Here is a 22263-nt window from a genome sequence, read left to right as displayed (position 1 = left end):
GGTCTTTTGAGGGTTGTAACGTGGCTTGGTTCATGGTTATTGAAACAAAAGGATATAAGGCTCAAAGTTTATTTTAACCCATCCCTTCTTCATGATGATCTCCAATCCTACGTTCAGTTCATTCACACACATTCATCTTTTGCAGGTGTAAGGATAAAGATGGTGATTCAAGGTCTCTTGGTATGGCAGCCACCTTATTTCATTTTTTGGATGTCGGTGACCCTTTGATTTTGGTATGGTGGTCACTGAATCTTGTTTTGTTTTGTTGGAGACTTTCATTGTCTCTTTTGATTTTTGTTTTGATCCCTAACTTTTGCATGGACCGCTTTGTTTGAAGCTTTAATCCATCGGGATTGCCCCTGTTTTTACCTAATTCTTCTTTCAGGGTGTTGGACTTAGCGGGCTCTTTCTTTGACTTTTTTTTGGAAATTGTGACTGCCAAGTCATTGGTCATTGAAGAACAACAGACATAAAATTTGGATTTGTATGGTTTCTTCGACACTTCAAGATGTGTGCGAAGAATATCATGTGATTGATCCTTGTATGGGATATTTCATCTTGTAATTCGAAAGTGTAGTTAGACCAACTGAACACTACCCTACCCCAGGTTAAGCGTAAGGGTTTTTTAGATCCGAAAGAAACTCCTACTTCTAGGCTCAAAGTGGTTGACTAGGGATTAACTCCTTATCTCTCCAATGTTTGGGGATTTGAAACAATGCCTGTACATCATTAGCAGGATTTTATCCGAAAGCATACAATCAGCAATTATGAGTATTTTGTTTTCGTCATCCTCCTTCCAATATCTACTAACAATAGTGTGATAAAGAAGGTGAAGTGGAAAAGTATGTATTTGTGATTTGCAAATGTGATAGATGAGTGAATATGAAAGATTGATTCCAAGCATGCATAATCATCCCATTAATAAGACCAAATACAAATAACAATGTTTAAAGCATACAATACTTAAACAAACAAGAACAAATTACAAGAATGTGAAAGGGTAAAAATGACATAATGATTGCCTTCATTCTAAGAAACAGGCCTTCATCTTTGGATTCTTCGGCAGAATTGCTCTGCTTGCTCAGGCCGGTGAGGAGCTCTATCTTCGAGCTTCACTATGCTCTACATGCACCGGCATGGGGTTTGTTGCAATGTTTGGCCTAACTGGCGTGAATGTAACTGCCTTACTGTCAATCAGGTCCTGGACCTTATGCTTGAAGGCCTTACAGTTCTCTATTGTGTGCCCTGGGGCACCCATGTGATACTCGTAGTGAGCATTGGCGTCATAGCCTGGTGGTTAAGGTGGAGTTGCGGGTGTTAGCTCCTTCAAAACAATCAATCCATCCTTTAGCAGGTAGGGGAGGATCTTGCTATATGGTACTGGCAAAGGATTGAAATGTCTTTCTGGCCTCCTTGCCCTCTGCTGGTTAGGCTGGCGTTGTTGCAGAGCACGTTACTGTTGATTCTAATGTGGCTGTCGGTAAGCCGACTATTGATAAGGCTGCTGATATTGTTGTTGATATGGTTGCTGATAGGGTGGCTGATATGGCGTTGGGATGACAGTTGCAACCTGATGATACGGCATAGGAGCATATGGAAGTGCCCTATATCCTCCCCCTCCCATTATGGCATTGGTCTGCCCTTCTGGCTTCTTTGGGAGATTAGGATAAGGCTTTTTCATCCCACTTGAAGCATTATCAGCGCAAGGTAGCTTTCCCTTCTTGATGTGGCTCTCGATCCGTTCTCCCACAGAGACCACCTCAGCAAAAGTTGGGAAGCTGGATCCTACCATTTTCTCCATGTATTAGGTATGCAGAGTCCCCATAAACATATCAATTAACTCTTTATCAAGAAGAGGAGGTTGAACACGAGTTGCTAGCTCTCTCTAACACTGTGCGTATTCCTTGAATGACTCATTGTTGCGTTGAGTCATGTCTTGCAGCTGGGTGCGATTGGGTGATAGATCAGTATTGTACTGATAATGCCTTAGGAATGCTTCAGAGAGATCTCTCCATGATTGGACTTGTCCCCCCTCTAGTTGCATATACCACTCCAAGGATGCCCTACTGAGGCTATCTTGGAAGTAATGAATCAAGAGTTGATCATTACTGATGTGGGCGGCCATTTTGCGGCAGTAAGCTCTGAGATGGGTTCTAGGGCAGCTGATCCCCTTGTATTTGTCAAAGTCCGGGACTTTGAACTTTTGGGGAATCACGAGGCCTAGCACTAAGCACATATCAACGACGTCCAAACCGGGAGTAGTGTGAACCTTCAATAACTTGAATTTCTCTTCCAAAGCATGGAGTCTCTCAACAGCTGGGTTGAGATACCTCCAACAGCAAGTTTGGCGGGTTGTGGCATGAAGAAGGCGTCATATGGATCCTCATCACCCATCATGGATCCATGTCGAGCAGATGTAGCAGAATGCTCATGAGGGTTTACATTGACCATTGGGACAGGAATAGGGATCGGTCCTCCTCTAGGCTGGGCAGGGTTACCATCAAGGTCAGTTACTCCAGGGATGCTAAGTGATGGCAATCCAAACTGAGCAACAACTTTCCTGGCTTCGGCGCTAGTCTCTGCATCCTTTTCCTTCTGAATTAGGAGCAGCATGGTCTCAAGCAAGCGATCCATCTTTGCCTGCATGGAGTCAATGTCTGTCCTCATCGAGACTTAGTTTGCTTCAAGTTGTTCGAGTGTCATCTTGTAGTTGCGGCGTGTCTCGTACCAGTGTCGAGTAGTCAGCGTTACTGGACAAAGGGTAGAATATGGTGTAATTTTTTGCTTCTGGACAATGATATGCAATGCATGTTTATGATATGCAAATGCATGAAGTTTTTCCATGTTTTTTGGAAAGGAATACAAATACTCAAGATCATTCATACGTTGAGTACGCCAGGATAATAGGAAGAAGCTCGGGTTTCTCTGATTACTAGAAATTCCCAAAGGTAGGTTCTAAAGTTATGTTTTCAAGGAAGGAACTTAGACTCACGGATCAGGTTCAAAACTTCCTCGCAATGGTGGGCTAGCCACATCATGATGGGAGTTCTGAAACGATCTAATCTAAGTGGGATTCTTGCATTGTTCGAACAGGGTGTAGACCCTTCGGTTCAATACTACATAATCGCCAATCATGAAAACAAAACCTGGGTTTAAGGCGAGGTCCCTAGAGTCACGGATCATATTTAGAACCTCTCCACAATAATGGGCTAGCCATATTGTGATGGAAACTCCAAATAGATCTACTCTAGGTGGAGTCTTCGTATTGCCCCAATGAGGTGTACACCCCTCGGTTCAATACTACACAACTCCGGGTTCTAGGTTCTTCTCGAAGCTTGGGTATGAAGCTTATCTCACAGCAAACATCAAGTCCCATATCAAAGTAATCAAGACAAATTACATACAACACAAGCAATCAGAATAAAATATAGAGAAATAAATATGGAAGAAAAGAACATCTTCCAACAGTCATAGCAAAATCAGACTAAGTTAGGCTAGACTCTCTCTTGCTTGGAGCAGGGTCCCCAGCAGAGTCGCCAGTCTGTCGCACCTCGAAAAATGCGATCCTTCGCGATGGAACGCGGAAAAATGTTGTTCGAACAGAGTCGCCACCGAACTTTATTTATTCCAATGAAGGAATAGGAAAATATCGAGAAAACCTTTAAGAAAATGGAATAATGGTCGTCGCAACCATATTAGGGTTCGGGATTCGATTACGCAAGGGGAAGGTATTAGCACCCCTCACGTCCGTTGTACTCAACGGGAACCTTTTAGTCTGATTTTGCTATTTGAATGTTAGTTGACTATTATTTGCTTGCTTCGAGTACTTAGAATTGATGATAAACATGGATGAAGACCTCAGGAGGGAAAAGGGAGGTTTTTTATTAGTGTGCTCGTGAAGATACAGCAATCTCCTGCCTACGTATCCTTATGGCGCAATAAGGAAATCAGAGCATTCGTAGTTCGGGCTACTACGAATATTTGGTGTGTTTTGTTTGATGAACGACTGTGTAGGTCGACGTTCTAATGGCTAAACGCTGGCTTGTCTACTCTCGGTGGAGGCTCTAGCATTGGTTTGTTGTGCGCATTAGAAAGGACTAACAATGTTCTTTTTGAAAAGAGTGTTGGTCACGCGGGGGTGGCAAGTTGAATTGATGTGTTTGGATGTTTGATTGGTTTCGATCGCGCGGGGGCGAGAAGTTAGGTTTGATTTGTTTGAGATGTTTTGGAAGAACGACAAAATAATGTTGACAGAAGGGTGCGTGAAGGGTTGTCATTGTGGTGGTGAATCGTGGGGGGAAGTAATGGTTGTGGGTGGAGGAGATGATGTAGATTTGGTGTGTTGGAGGATTTGACGGTCGTGTGGTTGAGTGGTGAGGGCGACGACGATGAGGGAAGTTGTGAGGTTTGTGCTGTGATACGGTGTAAGGCTGTTTGGTTTTGTAGTGGTGTGGAAGTGAGTTATTGAAGGTGGTTTTGGGTGGAGGATGAGATGGAGCGGTGAGTGGTGGTTGTTGATGAAGGAGGTTCGGCGACGGACGGAGGGAGCTAACGGTGAGGTGATGGTGTTGGTTAACGACGGTGGTGAAGGGCGGAGAAGGAAGACGAAGCGGAAAAGCTTCTTCTTCTTTTCTTTTTTATATATATTCTGTTTTCTTTTCTTTTCGTGAGTGAATGAGTGAGGGGAAGAGTGGATGGAGAGGGTAACGTGTGAGAGCAGAGAGTCGTTTTTTATTTTCTTCTTTTTTCCGTCGCCTGTGAGAGAGAAAGGAGGATATTAGGTTAGTGGGTAGATAATCACGTGAGAGAGAGTGACGCATGGAGATGTGTGGTGAGAGATGGAGAGTTTGTTGTGTGAGAGAAGGAAGAGTGATGTGTGTCACACTGTTATTGGATTCCCAAAATTCACCAAATCTGTTCCTTCTTATCCGTTTCTTTTTCAAATTGAGAGAGATATGAGAAATTTTTATTTTTGTTTTTAGTGAAATCCGTTGGTTATTAAGTGAGAGAGACTTAAAATAGCTGTCACATTCTCTTAAAAATAATTATTATAAATTATTATTAAAGAAAAATGTTTATTAAAATCTTAATCAATATTAAATAAAACTGTAGTTATTTAATCTGAAAATTTGAACATAGAAACCAAAATAAAACAATTAAATATGCATAAAATTCAGGCGCTAATTCGCTCGAAAAATTAAATCGGACACACTAAAATGATCAGCACAAAATATACTTATTGAAAAAATACAGCGTTTCTTCAAATTTTGAAATAAATTTGCACCGGTTAAAAGGCTCAGGCGGGTCGAAATGCAACCGAAACAGCCGCTGAAAAATACAACGAGCACACCAAGTTAAACTACATGAACCGTAGATTAATAATACTGGCGTCTGTGATTTTAATTTTGAAACTTTTTTACCCGCTGATTTTGCACATTCTATAGAAACAATTTAACCGATTTGTCTGTATTCTCAATCAATTTATCCTGACTGATATTTTAGGTATTATTCATGATGGAATGTATGTCATGCTATGCATATGATGCAAAAATAAAATGAAATCAATTCTATGAAAATTTAAATATGCCCGGACAAAATTGGGGTATGACACTTGCAGGGGCAGTAGTATGTGCTTGTTGTTGAGCCGCTTGCGAAATTTGTGTTTCTAACATTTTTTTATGGGTGGCTAAAGCGTCTACTTTGTTTGCTAATTGCTTGTTTTGCTCACTAGTGTGTATGTTTTGATTTAGGAAATCCTTATTTGTTTGGGCTTGGGTAGCTATGAAGTTTTCCATCATTATTTCAAGGTTTGACTTCCTAGGAGCATTTGGAACAATTGTGGCAACTTTATGATATCCTGGTGGTACAGTCGGTGCTTGGTTAGGTGCATACAAAATGTTATTGTTTTTGTACGAAAAGTTCGGATGGTTCTTCCAACCTGGGTTATAGGTGTTTGAGTAAAGGTTTCCTTGAGCATAATTCAGTTGTTCTATGGAGATTCCTATCAAAAGTTGACATTCAGGGGCAGCATGCCCAGGAACCCCACATATCTCGCAGTTCGGTGCTACGACAACCACGGTGGCTGCAAGTGTTATGGTCAGGTTTTCTATATTTTGAGTGAGAGCATATACCTTAGCATTGACATGGTCTAGACTGCTTATTTCGTGCATACTACCTTTCGTTGGAGGTTTCTCTATGGAGGTTCTTTCGCTTCCCCACTGGTAGTGATTCTGGGCCATACTTTCGATAATTTTATAGGCCTCATTGTAGGGTTTATCCATCAGTGCGCCACCTATGGTGGCGTCTATTGTCAATCTTGTAGTGTACAAGAGACCGTTGTAAAAGGTATGGATGATTAACCACTCTTCTAGACCATGATGTGGACAAAGCCTCATCATGTCCTTGTATCTCTCCAAAGCTTCCAAAAGTGATTCGTTATCTTTTTGTTTAAACCTATTTATTTGGGCTCTTAGCATAGCCGTTTTACTAGGTGGGAAATATCGTGCTAAGAAAACTTTCTTCAACTCGTTCCACGTAGTGACAAAGTTGGATGATAGAGACTAGAGCCATGCTCTAGCTCTATCTCTTAATGAGAAAGGGAAAAGACGTAGTCTTATAGCTTCGGGGCTGACTCCATTCGCTTTCACCGTGTCTGCGTATTGAAAAAACACTGACGAATGTAGGTTCGGGTCCTCTGTGGGACTACCGGAAAATTGGTTTTGCTGTATGGCTGACAACAACAAAGGTTTTAGCTCGAAATTATTTAACTATATGGCATGGGCAGCGATGATGTTATGTGGTTCATCCTGTGAAGGGATGGCATAGTACTTGAGAGGATGGTTTTGTGGTCCTTCAGCCATCTTTGGTTGTATAACTGGTTCAGGAATAGGGATATTGGGATCGGGAAGATTGTACTTGATACAGTATTTGCGTATCCGGCGTTCTAATCTTAGATAGCACTCTGGTTTATCGAATGGTAGCTTTAATTTATCGCCTTGAGAGCGAGTGCTTGACATACACTCGACAAATTAAAAAAGGAAATAGTTTTGGTTGCCTTAGTCTATACTGGACAACACCGGAGTTACGATATCGACTAAATTAGTCCCTGGCAGCGGCGCCAAAAACTTGATCGCGACTTAGTATGTCTATAGGATTCGTGACTGTAAGTGCACAATCATATCGCGTAGTTTTAAAGATTATCGAACCCAAAGGACTAATAATTGAACTTACCATTATCTAATGTTACTATGTAAATCTAAGGCCGAGGATTTCTCTAGGGGTTGAGGGACGATGAGAAATAATTACTAACGAAAACAGAACTTAAAAATATTTAATAGCGGGATATCGGTATGTAACGCATCAAACTTCGTGGATTCGATAAATAGTTGGTGTAATCTTATACGTCAAAATACTCTTCAGTAGAAATTATTTATTTAAAAGACTTTATCTCACACTCTCGTGTTTATTGACTCTAACTATACTCTTAAACCAGAATGCTTCGCTCTCGCTATCTCATTTGAATTAAAAGTAATTTTTTGAAATAAATAAATTATAATTAATCCTAAAGGGCTCTCGTTGTATTTAGAATTAATGCCTAGTTTCAGTTATCCGGTTAAAACCTCAAACTCTCGTTTTTATTGACCGTAACCTTTGTTCGCTTTGTACTCTCGTACAAAAACAGTTTTAAATTTGGAACAAGAAACCATAACCAGAAAATAATATTTTATAAAAGTCAACACCAATTATTTACGAATCTCGTCGTCTCGACGGTCTTTACATACCGATATCGATTGGTTTAGTCGGACATGGATTCGAGAACAAACATGTTATTATGATAATTAAACATAAGATAAGGTATAAGCAATTAAAATAATAATTAAAATAGAACCTGGAATATAGACCGAAAAACTAGAATTAATGATGGTTCTTGAATTCAAATAATGTCGGCACGCTTGACAAATCGGATACACCGTTACAATCAAATTCAGTTGCTAAAACTAAAGTCGTAATAGTCCTTGATGTGGAGAATCTATCACTTTACAAGTAAATATCTGCTTAAAATGCTAACAACCAAAAATCTTGCTAAAAGTGACCCTTCGATCTTTGAAGATCGAAGCCCTAATATATACTCCTCACTCCTTGCCTTGAAAGTAGTCTTGAAGATCTCTTAGTGGGAGCGGTTGGTTGAACAAGCTAAATTGGACATGGAGAAAAATAAGGAGGAATGAGTTTGGTGGTGGGTGCCATAACCCTAGGTAGTGGGCGCCACACCTTGCTAGGTGGTGGGAGCCAATCTTGCTTGATGGTGGGCGCCACACCTTTAATTTAGTGGTAGACTCCACCTTGTTTCATGTGGTGGGGGTTACACATTCCATTTGGTGGTGGGCGCCACCTTGTCTTGTGTGATGGACGCCACCTTCTTTCATTTACTTCAATTTCTTCCCTTTTTCTTTCCCTTTTACTCTTTTCCCACTTTGCTTGCATAGACAATTATTATTCGATAAATACCTGAAATAAACACAAAGTACGGCGTAATGATATGGAAAACAAGTAAAAAGCAATACAAGTCAAATCAAATATATGATACATTTTCGTGTTATCACCGAGCAATCATGATCGACGAGTTTTTACAAACAGAGACAAATGCATGGTTTAAATTTCAAAAGTACAATAAAAGAGATGTTTACCACTATACCATAATCTAGAAACAAACTCTAAGCACAAAATACATGTAAAACATTATAAAGCAATACATTTTCAAAGATGAATCACACCTACACACAACTTCATCAATGGATGAAGAATAAACACGAGGGATTTGACTCACACCCAACAATCTTGCTAACATCTAGATCAAATTATGCATTTATCCAAAAAAATCACATCGAAAGCATAAAAAATAAATCACAAGGACTTCAAGGGTTGTAATATGACTTGGGTAACAAAGAAAGGCCATTTCGAAAAGTAATTAAAAAAAATCCTAAATAAATGAGAGTGATCACTTCTTACAATCAAGCATTCACAAATTTCATTCACTTTTTTCTCAATGCATAATTGTTACACCGTTTCACATAACTTATTAGCATAATTTATTTTCTTTTTATTTTATTTTTTTAATCTTTTCCAATGCTTTTTCTTTTTCTTTTATTTTTCTTTCTCAACCTCATAGAAGCCAACATTTTCTCCCTAACTTGAATGCAACCAATTATTGTAATGTGAATACTCCGAAACTTTTTAAGGCAAAGGTAAAAATTCAAACCATAATTTATGTTGGGGGTTCAAGAAAAAAAATTCAAAATCCAATTTAAAAACAACAATGAACTAATTAGTTATTTACAAGTTCCAACAGTTGACATTAAAATGGGTCATGACACAAGGCTCAATGGGGTAAGTAAATTCTCACTCACTCACAAGGTAGACTACATTTTGGTAAAGTGGTTATGCTTAAAACCAAACAAAAATCCTTGATCATTTTAGTGCTTTCATACAAATCAACATGAATGCAAGATTAAACATACTTCAAACGAGTTAAAATAAGAATTGTTGGTCGCATGTGCATATAGTAAACAATGGAAAGTTTTCTCACATTTGTCTATGATCTAAAGTGATTCAAACATGAACAAGTATTGCAAAATAATGAATGGCATAATATTTGTACAAAGCATAAGTTTCATATTCATGATATGTTGTAAAAAAATAATTAAACATGTACCTTAACAATGTACTTTCCTTTCAAACTTTTATCATTACCATAACATTTTCTTGTTGATGCATTCAAACTTGAAACAATCACTCCATGTCTCCTCAAGCCAATCAAAGACAAGCTTATTGGACAAACACAAAACAATTTTCTAACAACTTAAAAACTTTAAATTAAATTACTACTAAACATAAAACAAAATAAGTTCAAAATGGGTCAAACGACCTGGGTGAAAGTGGATAAGTGGCTGAGATATTTTCCCATGTGCAACAGAGTGCGCTAAACAACCTCTAGTCACGCTAAGCGGCATCTGCAAAACAAGGCTTTTCAAAAATGCCAACTTTTTTTCAAGCTTTCCATCCATTCTCACTCTTTAATAACTATAATACTAAATGAAAAGATATTAAAGAATTAAAAGGTTGGGTTGCCTCCCAACAAGCACTTATTTTACGTTGTTAGCTCGACGTCTTTATTTATTAGACGCTCCCCCATGTTTCCTCTTTTGCGTGGCTAGTTGTTCACCCAAAAGCTACGCCTAACCAACACTTGAGAAAACATGATGGAAAACAGGAATATATACAATATAAACAAGTACAAATAAAATATCTATACAATATAGACAAGTTTATCTACAAGTATCTATACATTATACACAAATATACAAAGCTTAAAAAGATAGAAACTATTGCGATGCTTTCAATATCTAAACACCAATCCCCCGCAACGGTACCTTTTTATTGGATGGCGGTAAAGCAGCAAGAAAAAGTAAGCATTTTGTTTTATCGTCTCCACAGGGATTCCAGCGACATCAAATTATGTTAAACGGTCTCTATGTTTCTAAGCTTATGTTTGCAAAATTTTGTTTTCTAAGCTTAATGAAGGGTTTGAAAGTAAAAATATGCAGAAAGTAAAACATATGCACAAGTAATTAAAGTAACGGAGAGAAATCGTTAGGAATGAATTTGATCCACCTATCTAATACACAAATCTACCAATCAGTTGTGCACAACCTAAATCACCTATAAATATCATCACATATTCACATCAGTGTTCATGTTTGCAACACCGACGGGAGTTCTACCGTATTATTTAATCGAAAATCCCTCAGCATATCAAACAATAAAGAGCATTAAGATTCGATATTCACGTGAATGTTAAACCCAAATCTATGTCTAGAGTTTAGCATCTAACAGATGATTATCCTAGATGATATTCAAAGAGTATTTCTCAATAAGGGTACAAATCAATAGATAAACAAGTAAATAAGGATAACATCGATATAGATTCATAAAATAGATCGTATATAATGTCATGATTAATAAATATACATACTATCAAAGTAAACTTACATACAAACCCATGAGTAGAGGTACAAAGAGAAGAATGAAGATGACCAAGAATCTCTCTCTATGCATCAAGTAGATTGATGCAAATCTCACTCTGAATCTTCAAGATTGCAACCCCTAATGTTGTTTCTAAGCTACTCTCCACACAAAAATGGTGTTGATGGAATTAGGGTTACAAGTTCCCAAAACCATCCCTAAAAATCTATTCATAAATGAATATATATTAACTCAAAAAGTAGAACCGCACTAAGCTCGTGCAGAGCTCGCTTAATGCGACCATGAAAATGAACTTAAACTGCCTTGAACCGTGTTAAGCGCGCTCCTAGCATACTCCTAGTGCGAATTTCTCAAATTCCCCCTACCCATCTTATTCTAAGCGCGCTAGGAACGTGCTAAGCCCAAGCAGGAAAATTTGGAATCTTCAAAAATGTTATTTTTGGTCTTGCTTTGAACCATGCTTTTGTCTTTAATTCCAATGCTTCAATTATGCATGAAAATCTACAAAAAGAGATAAAAACTATCAAACTAAGCGATATTTACATGATAACACAAACTATATAATATATACGTAAAAGTTGTGTTTTACACAAGAAAATAAATTAAAACAAGTTAATAAGTGTCAATTATTCACACACAAAATTACCACAATTTAGCACTTATCAGTTATACAGATGATGCGAATGCCACAGTTTATGCATCAATTCAATGATTCAGGGTCAAAATTGGGGTGTGACAACTATGCCTATTTAAGTATCTTCAACCAGAGAATATTAAGAATGACACTCTTCATATGATTGCGGTGGGAGATAGTTAAATACTAAAGGACCCAAATTTTGTCTCTAGGTGTAGGTGAAATGATATGAGATGTTGTGAATGCATGAATGACTATTTTTTTGTTTGGTTTTCTAGGGATATGATGTTGATATGAGAGGAACCCTAGCATGATGCTTTATTATGGATGAAGAATGACAAATGGACCTGTGGGGAATTATGGAGACTTATGGTAGTGGTGATTCATAGGAAATGAAAAAGGACAAGGAGAGTAAAGATTCACTAGGGATAACAATCTGTTGGCGAAAAGACACTAGGGAATATTCAAAGGTGAAGGTTATCAACTCTTTAGAGATGACAAGAAGACACTTTAGAATATATCCGGGAATTCAAGAGTTTTGGAGATTTCTTACAGGAAAATCATCTCACACAGGGTTCTAGAGTTTTCTAATAAGAAAATCATCCAATCAAAATAATGGAGATCCCTAACAAGTAATTCATCCAAGACAAACTCAGGAGTTTTATAAAAAAAAAATCATCCATACAAAATGCTTTGAAGATTCTTAACAAAGAATTCAATCAAGACAAAAACACTGGAGTTTTTTAATAAGAACAACATCCAATCTTCTAGGAATTCCTTAAAAATGTAGAGTCATACATGAATTTGTAGGAAACATCAGGACAAACATGGTAATAAACTATATGTATGTATCTATAAAACTAGACTTTGACCATAAGAATTGGTGACAACCAGCTTCTAACCGATTGGTGTCAGTTACAACTGGACTTGCAAAGATGAGGCAATGACATTTGGACTTTAAATGGTGCCATTAAAAATTAGACTTTGAAAACAAGGTTCCGGTTACAATTGGAATCTAATAGGGGATGCCAGTGACAAGTGAACTTTAGGTACCAATGACTATTTGATTTTGAAACGGGATGCCATTTATAACAGGACTTTAGAGACACCAATGACAATTGGACTTTGCAAATGGTGCTAGTGATAACTAGACTTTAGGTACTAATTACAATTGGGTTTTGAAAATTATGCAAATAATTAGACTTTGAGAATAATGTTGGTAGCAACCAGAGTTAGAAAATAGCGCTAGTGACAACTGGACTTTGGATGCCAATGACAATTGGACTTTGAAAACGAATTCCAATGACAACTGGACTTTGAAAGGACACCAGTGACAAGTGGATTTCAAAAATGATGCCAGTAAACATTGGAATTTAAAGATGCCAATGACAATTAGACTTTGCAAATGATGCTAATAACAAATGGACTTTGAGAATAATACTGGTAACAACCAAACTTTGAAAATAGCACCAGTGACGACTAAACTTTGGATGCCAATGACAATTGGACTTCACAAATAGATGTCGGTAACAACTAAACTTCAGAAATGGTGCCAATGACAACTCGAATTTAAACATGAATGTTGGTAACAAATTGAGCTTTTGGATATAATGCTGGTGACAACCGGAATTTTGGTACCAATATTAATTAGATTTTGATGATCAGTGCCAGTGACAACTGGACTCTAAATTGTGCCAATAACAATTGGACTTTGAATACTAATAACAATTGGATATTAAAATGAGTGCCAGTAACAACTAGACTTTGAAATAATACCAATGACAACTAGATTTTGGAGATGATGCTAGTGACAACTGGACTTTGGAGATGCCAATGACAATTAGACTTTTAAAAAAAATGTCGGTGACAGTCAGACTTTGGGTACCAATAACAACTGGATTTTGAAGATGATGTCAATGATAATTGGACTTTGGAGATGCCAATGACAATTTTCCTTTTGAAAAGAAATATCAGTGATAACTGAACTTTGGGCACCAATAACAATTGGATTTTAAAAATGATTCCAATGACAATTGGACTTTGAGAGTGATGTTAGTGAAACTGGACTTTGAGGAGTGCCAATGACAATTGGGCTTTGGAATTAATACCAGTGACAACTGGATTTAAAAGAGTGCCAATGACAATTGGACTTTAAAAATGATGTCGATAACAATCAGACTTTTAAAAGATGCCAATGACAATTGGGATTTGTCGCATTACGCGAAAAACCGGCGGGAAACGAAGAACAACAGAGCCGCCACCGTGCGTTATTTATCCCAAAAGAGGGAAAGGAAACGCTCAGAGTAAACCTGGAAAAAAGCATGGTCTCGCGACCAAAGAGAATGGGATTGGGAGTCGGTTATGCGAAGGGAAGGTATTAACACCCCTACGCATCCGTCGTACTCGACGGGATCCACGCACAATAGGAAGGAAAATGGTTGCTAAAACACTGCTCAAATAAACATCTACACAGGCTGAAAGAGACACAAGGAAACAAACAAGACTGACTCGGCAGGACATCGTATCCTGGGCCTACTTAGTCTATCAGGCATAGACATCAGAGTCAAAGTAGTTCGGACCGGGGGAAACGACACATGCTCGCTAGGATGTCGCATCCTATGCATACGTATCTCCTTTGGACGAAGGAGAATCAGAGCATTCGTAGCTCGGCTAACACGCACACAAACAAATGCAGGCAAAGGCAAACGTGGAGCCTGAATGCCAATCACTGGGCTTACATCAGCATCCGAACCAAACACACGCACACTGGAACCCGAATGCCACTCGATGGACTTACATCAGCTTCCAAACACACGATAACACAAAACAAAGACACAGGCGGAAGAAAGGTCTCGATTGCAACTAGGGCAAGAGGAAGGGAAGGTCTCAATCGCAACGAGGGCGAGAGAAAAGAATTAGTGTTAGTTGTTAGTCAAACTCGACAAGACATCGCATCTCGTGCCTACGTATCTCATCTGGACATGAGAATCAGAGTTGCCGTAGTTCGGCTAAACTATTCCTGTTGGTTTGTGTTTTTTAAGTGGACGACGTCACTACACAATCTACCTGATGCTCGACCTTTGGAGACTTACTCACCTGTAGTAGAAGGAGTTGACGTATCCCTAAGAGGGGATAATGTTTGTTTGTGTTTTAGGAAAGCTCAAGCAAGAAAGGAAGTCCTATACGAAGGAACCGTGCTACCTTAATTGACATGCAAACGAGACTACGCGGAGTCTAGCAAACCTAGGGGATACAATCACACCACACAAACATATACAGCATGAAATAAACACACCAACAAGGGGCTCAAACATCAGGGCTAGGCTTTAGTCGAGGGGTCATATCAACCTCAACAAACAAGCCTCTGTATCGGGGTAAGGTTAGCTCTTAACCTTGCCATTGAGGGGCTAAGGTGAAGCTGATGAAAGGTGAGTGAAGATTAGACTTCACAACTCTTATCCCTGGTCAGGGAGAGCTTCAGACAAAGGAGCGTGGGTTCAGAATGTGGGAACCCTTCTACGCTCAAGACTCTGACACAACTGTACATTGTACAAGATCTTGGGTTTGTGTCCCAATGCATCAACACAGTGGTGCGAGCAGAGGGACGACTCAACAGAAGAGCGGGAGATAGATTGCATATCTCTTTGATCCACCAATTGCCTCATTGAGGTCTTTACCTGCTTGGCATAAAAGTAAACAATCACAAACATCGCCTCTTAAGGAGGACTTCAGACAGGTGCCTGGCCAAGTAACAGGCCAGGTCTTCCAGACTACATGAAGAATAGAAGTCCTACCTCAAATGGTTTAAAAACCAAACAGCCGCAAGCAAGTTCTTAAAGAACTGTAAGCAACTAAATGTACCTGAAATCAATCAAGTATCATCAGTACTCAGACAAACCAACAGTAAACAGCAAATTGTTAATCAGTTAATCTGTACAAAGCAACACAAGTTAATGCACACAAGTGCAAGCTATAAGCTCAAGCTCAAGCATCAATCCCTACAAAACAAAGACATGTCAGTGGACAACATCAAACAAATTCAATTTTCAATTTCCATTTCTCTCCTTAAGCCTTTTGCACTTTTAACCTGAAAATCCAAACCAAATGTGAGAAACTAGACCACTAGGCCAAGCCTAGGGTCCAAAAGGGATAAAAAATTCTAAACAGCAAGTAATATTCAACCAAAATCACATTAAAACAATTCAAAAGCAAATGCAATTGATCCCATGCTCATATCATTCACCATATTCATTTTATGCACCATTTAACATCAATCATGCAATTTACAACTTCAATTGACCAAACAGAACTATCTCACTCAAAAGCATACCAAAACCATTCAATTAATTCCACAAAAATTCACACCTGAACAGGACACATTCAAGGTATAGCATGTCAATTTTCAGCTCAATTGGACAAAAGAAATTAGGTCAATGAAAATCAAGAAATCCAGACACAATTATGCAAGCCAACACATGGTAACAAAATGAGCATTAACTTCAATCACATGCCAAACAGTGAAAACAATTAAGAAATTGATGGGACCAAAGCCAAACTACATCTAAACATGTTATGAATCACTCCATCAAATTTCACATTCATATGATATAGTATGAGCATTCAACAACACATGTAAAGTTTGTTACACAAGAAACAACCCAAAGATGCTAAACAGCAATCAAAAATCCAAATCAATTAGAAAAGGGACCAATTAAATCCACAAAAATTCATGTGATAAGTTAACATATACATGTCATCTCATGCAAAAAATCAGGGCCATAGGCCTAGGGGAAGCATGGAAAAATAATTCATGAACTCAGTATATCATAATGTGACACATATTGTCACACTCAAAAAGATTAAATCATATCTATCAAACCAGAGGTCCAAAAATTACAAATGATACATGAAAATCTCCAGGAATGTGTCAAGAATCATCATATGAAATTTCATTAATTTTGGATAATGTATGAGCATTTGGTGATTAAAATGGTAAAACATACAATTATGTCACACATGTCAAAGATCAATATACCATTCCGAAATTTTACCAGGCACAACTTACACTACTATGCCTAAAAAAAAGTAGATAAAATTTGGAAACTAACAAAAAAATCCCGCCTAATTTGGACTAATATTGAATTTTTTATGAATTTTTTAAGTTTTGTAATATTTATTGAGATATTTGTTTAAGTTATACGAATTAGTGAATAAGTTAATGGCAATACTGTAATATCCAAAACGTGGTACAACCTTCATTAATGCCGTGGCGGCTCACCATTGGCCAGATTTGGTGGGAAACACATTTTGAACATGGCCATGCGAAATTAATGGATTAAACGAGAAAAAATTTCCAGATTTTGCGTCTTCATCGCGTGCGTTCGTGTTCATCAAGCGGCAGCTTCGGTCATGAGCAATATTGCACCAAAATGCGCAAACGATATACCGATTTCTTCCTCTTCCAACGTAGATCGCGATTATGTCCATGAAATCGGCTAAAGATTAACGTACAAAAAGATCTAATCGAAAGAAGTTTCACACACAAATATTCGGATCAACATATCTAGCTCAATACTTAACGGAATCGCGCGATTCAAACATCAAATTAACCTACATTCCACGAACTATCTAAGCCATATCTTGATTTCACGAATTAAAGATTTCGAAAAATCACCTTCTTGAAGTGCAGCCGTGAAATTCTCGTGTTATTGGCCTTGATTCTTGAAAACAGATCGTGATTGATGATTATGAAGATGAATGATGATGATTTCGCAGCTCAACGATGCACGGATCAGTGGAAAATCGTAACTGCCATGTGAGAGCAAGCTTGTAGCAGCTGGAGTTTTGGACGGTTTTTGCTTCAATTTGCTACAAACAGAACTCTAATATCACCTGCAAATGAAGATTCAACCAAGGATTCGCAGAAACAATAGTGAATTATTGAAGAATTGATGAAAAAGTGTATGTGAAAATTGGAGAAAAAGTGAGAGAATTTGAGAGTTTTTTTTTGTGATGAATCTGAAAAAGTGATTAGTGGTTAAGCAATGCAGTTACAATTATCTATTTATACCAAGGCTTAATCCAAAATTAATTAAGATTAGCAAAATTGGAAGATTAGTGTTAATGTGCAATTTTCAAGTGTGGCCAAAATGCCCTTCATGATGCAGCTCATTTTCTGTCCAAATTTGGTTCAAACAAGTCACAAATGATATTTAGAAAGTGTTGCAAAAAGCCTCATTTCAAAATTCCCAATATTTCTCAAATTGGACCATTTTGCCCTTGGATTTTAATTAGTGCACTTGAAAATTGACCTTTTTGTGTGAATGCTTTTGGCAAAATGTGGTGATGGATTATGAAAGTACACATCAAATGTGGTTTGCTCAAAGAAAAACCATCCAATTTGGCCACTCCATGTGAGAGTTATGGCACTTTGATTTCGGGCATTTTTGGAAAATGAATGGACCATATCTTGCTAACCACACATGGGAATTTCAAGTTCTTGGACTTTTTGGAATGGTGAGATCAAGATATTCAACTTTCATGTTGGACAAAATTCCATTTGAAGCTTGTATGATGAAGTAATTTTGAGGAGAAAAAGTTTCCATTTTGGGCAGCTGAAATTACAGGTCACCTGCCATTTTAGGAAACTTCTTGTCTGACCTCCAAATCTTCAACCTTGGTCTTTGATATGTCAAATGAGACTTATATGGACATGAATGAGGCCTTTCAAACCATCTCACACCTTCCAATCCATAAAATCAGGCACAGTTGACCGCAGTTGACTTTCTAGGGTTTCTGGTTGACTGAACAATGACTGATGACTTCTGAGCATCCAATCTTTGGCCAAATCACTTCACAATGATCCTTAGACCATATGAGCTTGATAAATCCACCCTAGGGCTTTGTCTCAATGAAAATAGCACATGCTTGCTTGCTTGACTGATTCTCCTGATCAGCTTGACCCAATCGGTCAGCTGAGCTTGCACTTGGGCAAATGGACAATGCAATGTTATGCAGTGGCCTATGTTATGTTATGACCTAATATGAAATGAATGTACAAAAAGGTAGGGTGCAAATTTGAGGTGCTACAGCTGCCCCTATTCAATCAACTGGGAACCCGAATGGATGAGAGCAACGGCTGTCAGACTTTCAGGGTAAACAGGGATTGAATACCAAGAACCGTAGAAATTTGCACACTGCTGGGATTTGTCTTTCTTGTTTTTGTTGTTTTTTTCTTTCAGAGGTACAAGCACATCCAGACATCGACACGATGAATGGGAACAGAAATCATCTCAACTAGATGCCAACGGACAACTAGGAAACACTCAACGTTTACCAAAACCAACGGAGAGGTAACTCAACTCTACTGGGGATAACCAGGAAAGGATACAACCATACGTCAGTGGACGTAATGGGAAAAACTCGACGTTTACCAAGACCAACGGAGAGGTAACCAATCATTAATGAATGACTGGAAGGATAGTGATACAACCATACGTCAGCGGACGTAATGGGAAAAACTCAACGTTTACCAAGACCAACGGAGAGGTGGCCAGACATCATCGGATGAATGGGAAGACTCGACCAGATGTCATAGGACAAAAGGGAGAAGCTCGACGTTTATCGACACCAACGGAGAAGGAGGAAACTCAGCCAGACGTCATAGGACGAAAGGGAGACTCAACGTTTATCGACACCAACGGAGAAGGAGAAAACTCATCCAGACGTCATAGGACGAAAGGGAGACTCAACGTTTATCGACACCAACAGAGAAGGAGAAAACTCAACCAGACGTCATAGGACGAAAGGGAGACTCAACGTTTATCGACACCAACGGAGAAGGAGAAAACTCAACCAGACGTCATAGGACGAAAGGGAGACTCAACGTTTATCGACACCAACGGAGAAGGAGAAAACTCAGCCAGACGTCATAGGACGAAAGGGAGACCACAACCGGACACCAAATAGGACGTCTACTAGGGATTCTGGCTGGGAAATCAACCAGACATTAATGAATGAACTGGGAATAGGGTATACAATCAGAAGTTCATGGACGAATGAGAAAAACACAACGTTTATCGAAACCAACGGGGAGGTAAATCCACTTGGGGATAGGTACAACTAGACGTCATAGGACGACTAGGAAAAACTCGACGTTTATCGACACCAACGGAGAGGAGGAAACTCTGAGGGGAATCATATGGTATTACCAAATGATCTGTAGGGAAAAAGCAACTAGACATCATCGGACGACTAGGAAAAACTCGACGTTTATCGACACCAACGGAGAGGAGGAATCTTCTGGGGACGACCCTGTGGGGAAAGATATCAACTATACGCCAACGGACGCATAGGAAAAACTCGACGTTTATCGACACCAACGGAGAGGAGGACTCTTCTAGGGAGAGCGAACACAACCAAATCATCAATGGATGATGGGGAAAAACTCGACGTTTATCGACACCAACGGAGAGGAGGAATCTTCTAGGGAGGAAGGACGACGTTACGAACATCGAAAGATGATGTTTACCGACACCAAAGAAGACCATACACTACGCATGACTGGGAAAGCACCGAAAGATGGTGTTTACCGACACCAAAGAAGCAACACACGCGGGTGCTGACAGGATACCGACATTTACATGTCAGGGCAAGGCTAAACACTTGCAGGGGATTTCACTGGGGATCAAGGTCATGACAGAGAGTAGACAGGAAGGAACACCAAGGATGCCGGGTTGTAGGCAGAAAACAGGTGACCGACCAAAACGTGAATTGGTTTGTGTTCAAAAACACTCAACATCCTGAAGAGGGCTAGAAAAGCAGTCTTGTTAGAGGATGGACATTCAATTCCACAAGGAATACGAATCTTACTCGACTGGGGAGGACGACTTCGACCCAAGAGCGCGTGAGACAGATTACCTATAGCCGTCAAAACGTAGATAATAGACTCGCATGGAAGATTATCCATAACCGGGTTGTAGATTGTTTGATGGATAGATCAACCGACAAGAAAGGCATCGGGGTACCAGGACTAGGTATGCAAAAGATGACCAATCAAAAGGGGATAAAGTTGCTAACTCGGAGCAAATATCCAAAGGGAAGTGAGAAACCCACTGGGGACAATACTGCTTGATCAAGGCAAGTATCCAGAGGGGACAAGACTATCAATACCGCCAACTGGGTACTGATAACTGCAAAGAGGGGATTACATCTACCGGTTTGTAGGTAGAAAACCACGGGAAAGTAACCAGTCATCGATAGGATGAGCACACAGGGTTAACTCCACCAAGGGGATGAAAGTGGGATTTTACAACTACCAGCTAATAGGTAGAAAACCACAAAGATAGGACTTACAACTACCGGTTTGTAGGTAGAAGCCAACCGACAGAATGAACCACAAAGGTTACCTCTGCTAGGGGATGAAAGTGGGATTTTACAACTACCTGTTGGGTAGAAAACCACAAAGATAGGACTTACAACTACCGGTTTGTAGGTAGAAGCCCACAAATTCCGCTGAGGATAAGATGAATGAGTACCGGTTAGTGAGCCACTATTCATTCATGCCCCAGGGCAACACAAGAGACAGTCAACAAGAAGCCAATTTAGGATCGATCCAAAAAGGCAAACTGAATCAAGACTCATCCTAATGAGGAAAGAACTCAATAGGGAAAACCCATCCCATTAGGGAGGGAACGGAAGCAACCGTCATCCACGAGGATGTATCTCAGTGGGGAAATGGCAGGAAAGGATGGACACTTTCTGCTTAAGGGGTAGACTCTACATGGAGAGATCAGACATACCCACATCTACTAGGAGGCTACTGGGTAGAACCAGGTTTTTCTTTCACCAACGGATGAGGAAATAAACCTCTCTGGGGGTACCAATCCTGAGTGCCGTCAGGAGCAACTGTAGCGAAAGCGTTGTACAGACGTCGAACAAGAAGCTGCCTCCGCCGGGGAGACGGTCTGATCGGGTTAACACATGAATGCATATGTTTGAATTTTTCTATGGCGTAATGCTCCATTATGAATGGAAATGCTACGCGATTTGAGGATGCAATGATCACTACATGCAAAATGCAAAGTGAATGAAAACCCCGCTAGGGAGCCCACTGATCAAATACTCCACTCTGTGGGGAGACTCTGCTGAGGAAATCTGCTTGATGAAAACTCTGTAGGGAAAGCACTGACTTCTCACTCATGCTGGAGAACAGAGATACCAAGAATCAGCCAGATCTCTGGTGAAAATAGATAGGCATCGATGAAGTTCCTCATGTCAACCACTCTGCTGAGGACCTACCTGAGAAAATGACGGAATACTGAGACGTCAATCCTCCAAATACCGAATCGTTGCAGAAAAGCATCCGTGCCAGGGAGAGGAGAAGACTGCTCTGCTGGAGAGACGAAAATTGAAGTCTTCAGTACACCTACTGCTTGAGAACTGGCCCACGATAATGTCCAAAACAACAACCTTGCTGGGGATGCTCCACAATAGGGCTCAAACAGCACTCTATTAGGGATGCCCCACCATAGGGCTAACAGAGACTTGGAGAAAACATGTTGCACTGTCGGGGACGTGAAGATGAA

General features: G+C 39.4%; 1 non-coding gene across 1 annotated transcript; it reads left to right on the top strand.

The window, feature by feature from the left end:
* Positions 1–6369: 6369 nt before the first annotated feature.
* Positions 6370–6476, top strand: LOC127133408 (small nucleolar RNA R71). The gene has a single exon (XR_007807386.1). It is a non-coding gene; the product is annotated as a small nucleolar RNA R71 (small nucleolar RNA).
* The last annotated feature ends 15787 nt before the right edge of the window (positions 6477–22263 follow it).

Source organism: Lathyrus oleraceus, chromosome 3 (genome assembly GCF_024323335.1).
Source record: "Lathyrus oleraceus cultivar Zhongwan6 chromosome 3, CAAS_Psat_ZW6_1.0, whole genome shotgun sequence".
Classification (NCBI taxonomy): domain Eukaryota; kingdom Viridiplantae; phylum Streptophyta; class Magnoliopsida; order Fabales; family Fabaceae; genus Lathyrus; species Lathyrus oleraceus.
This window is presented reverse-complemented; position numbering and strand designations above follow the sequence as displayed.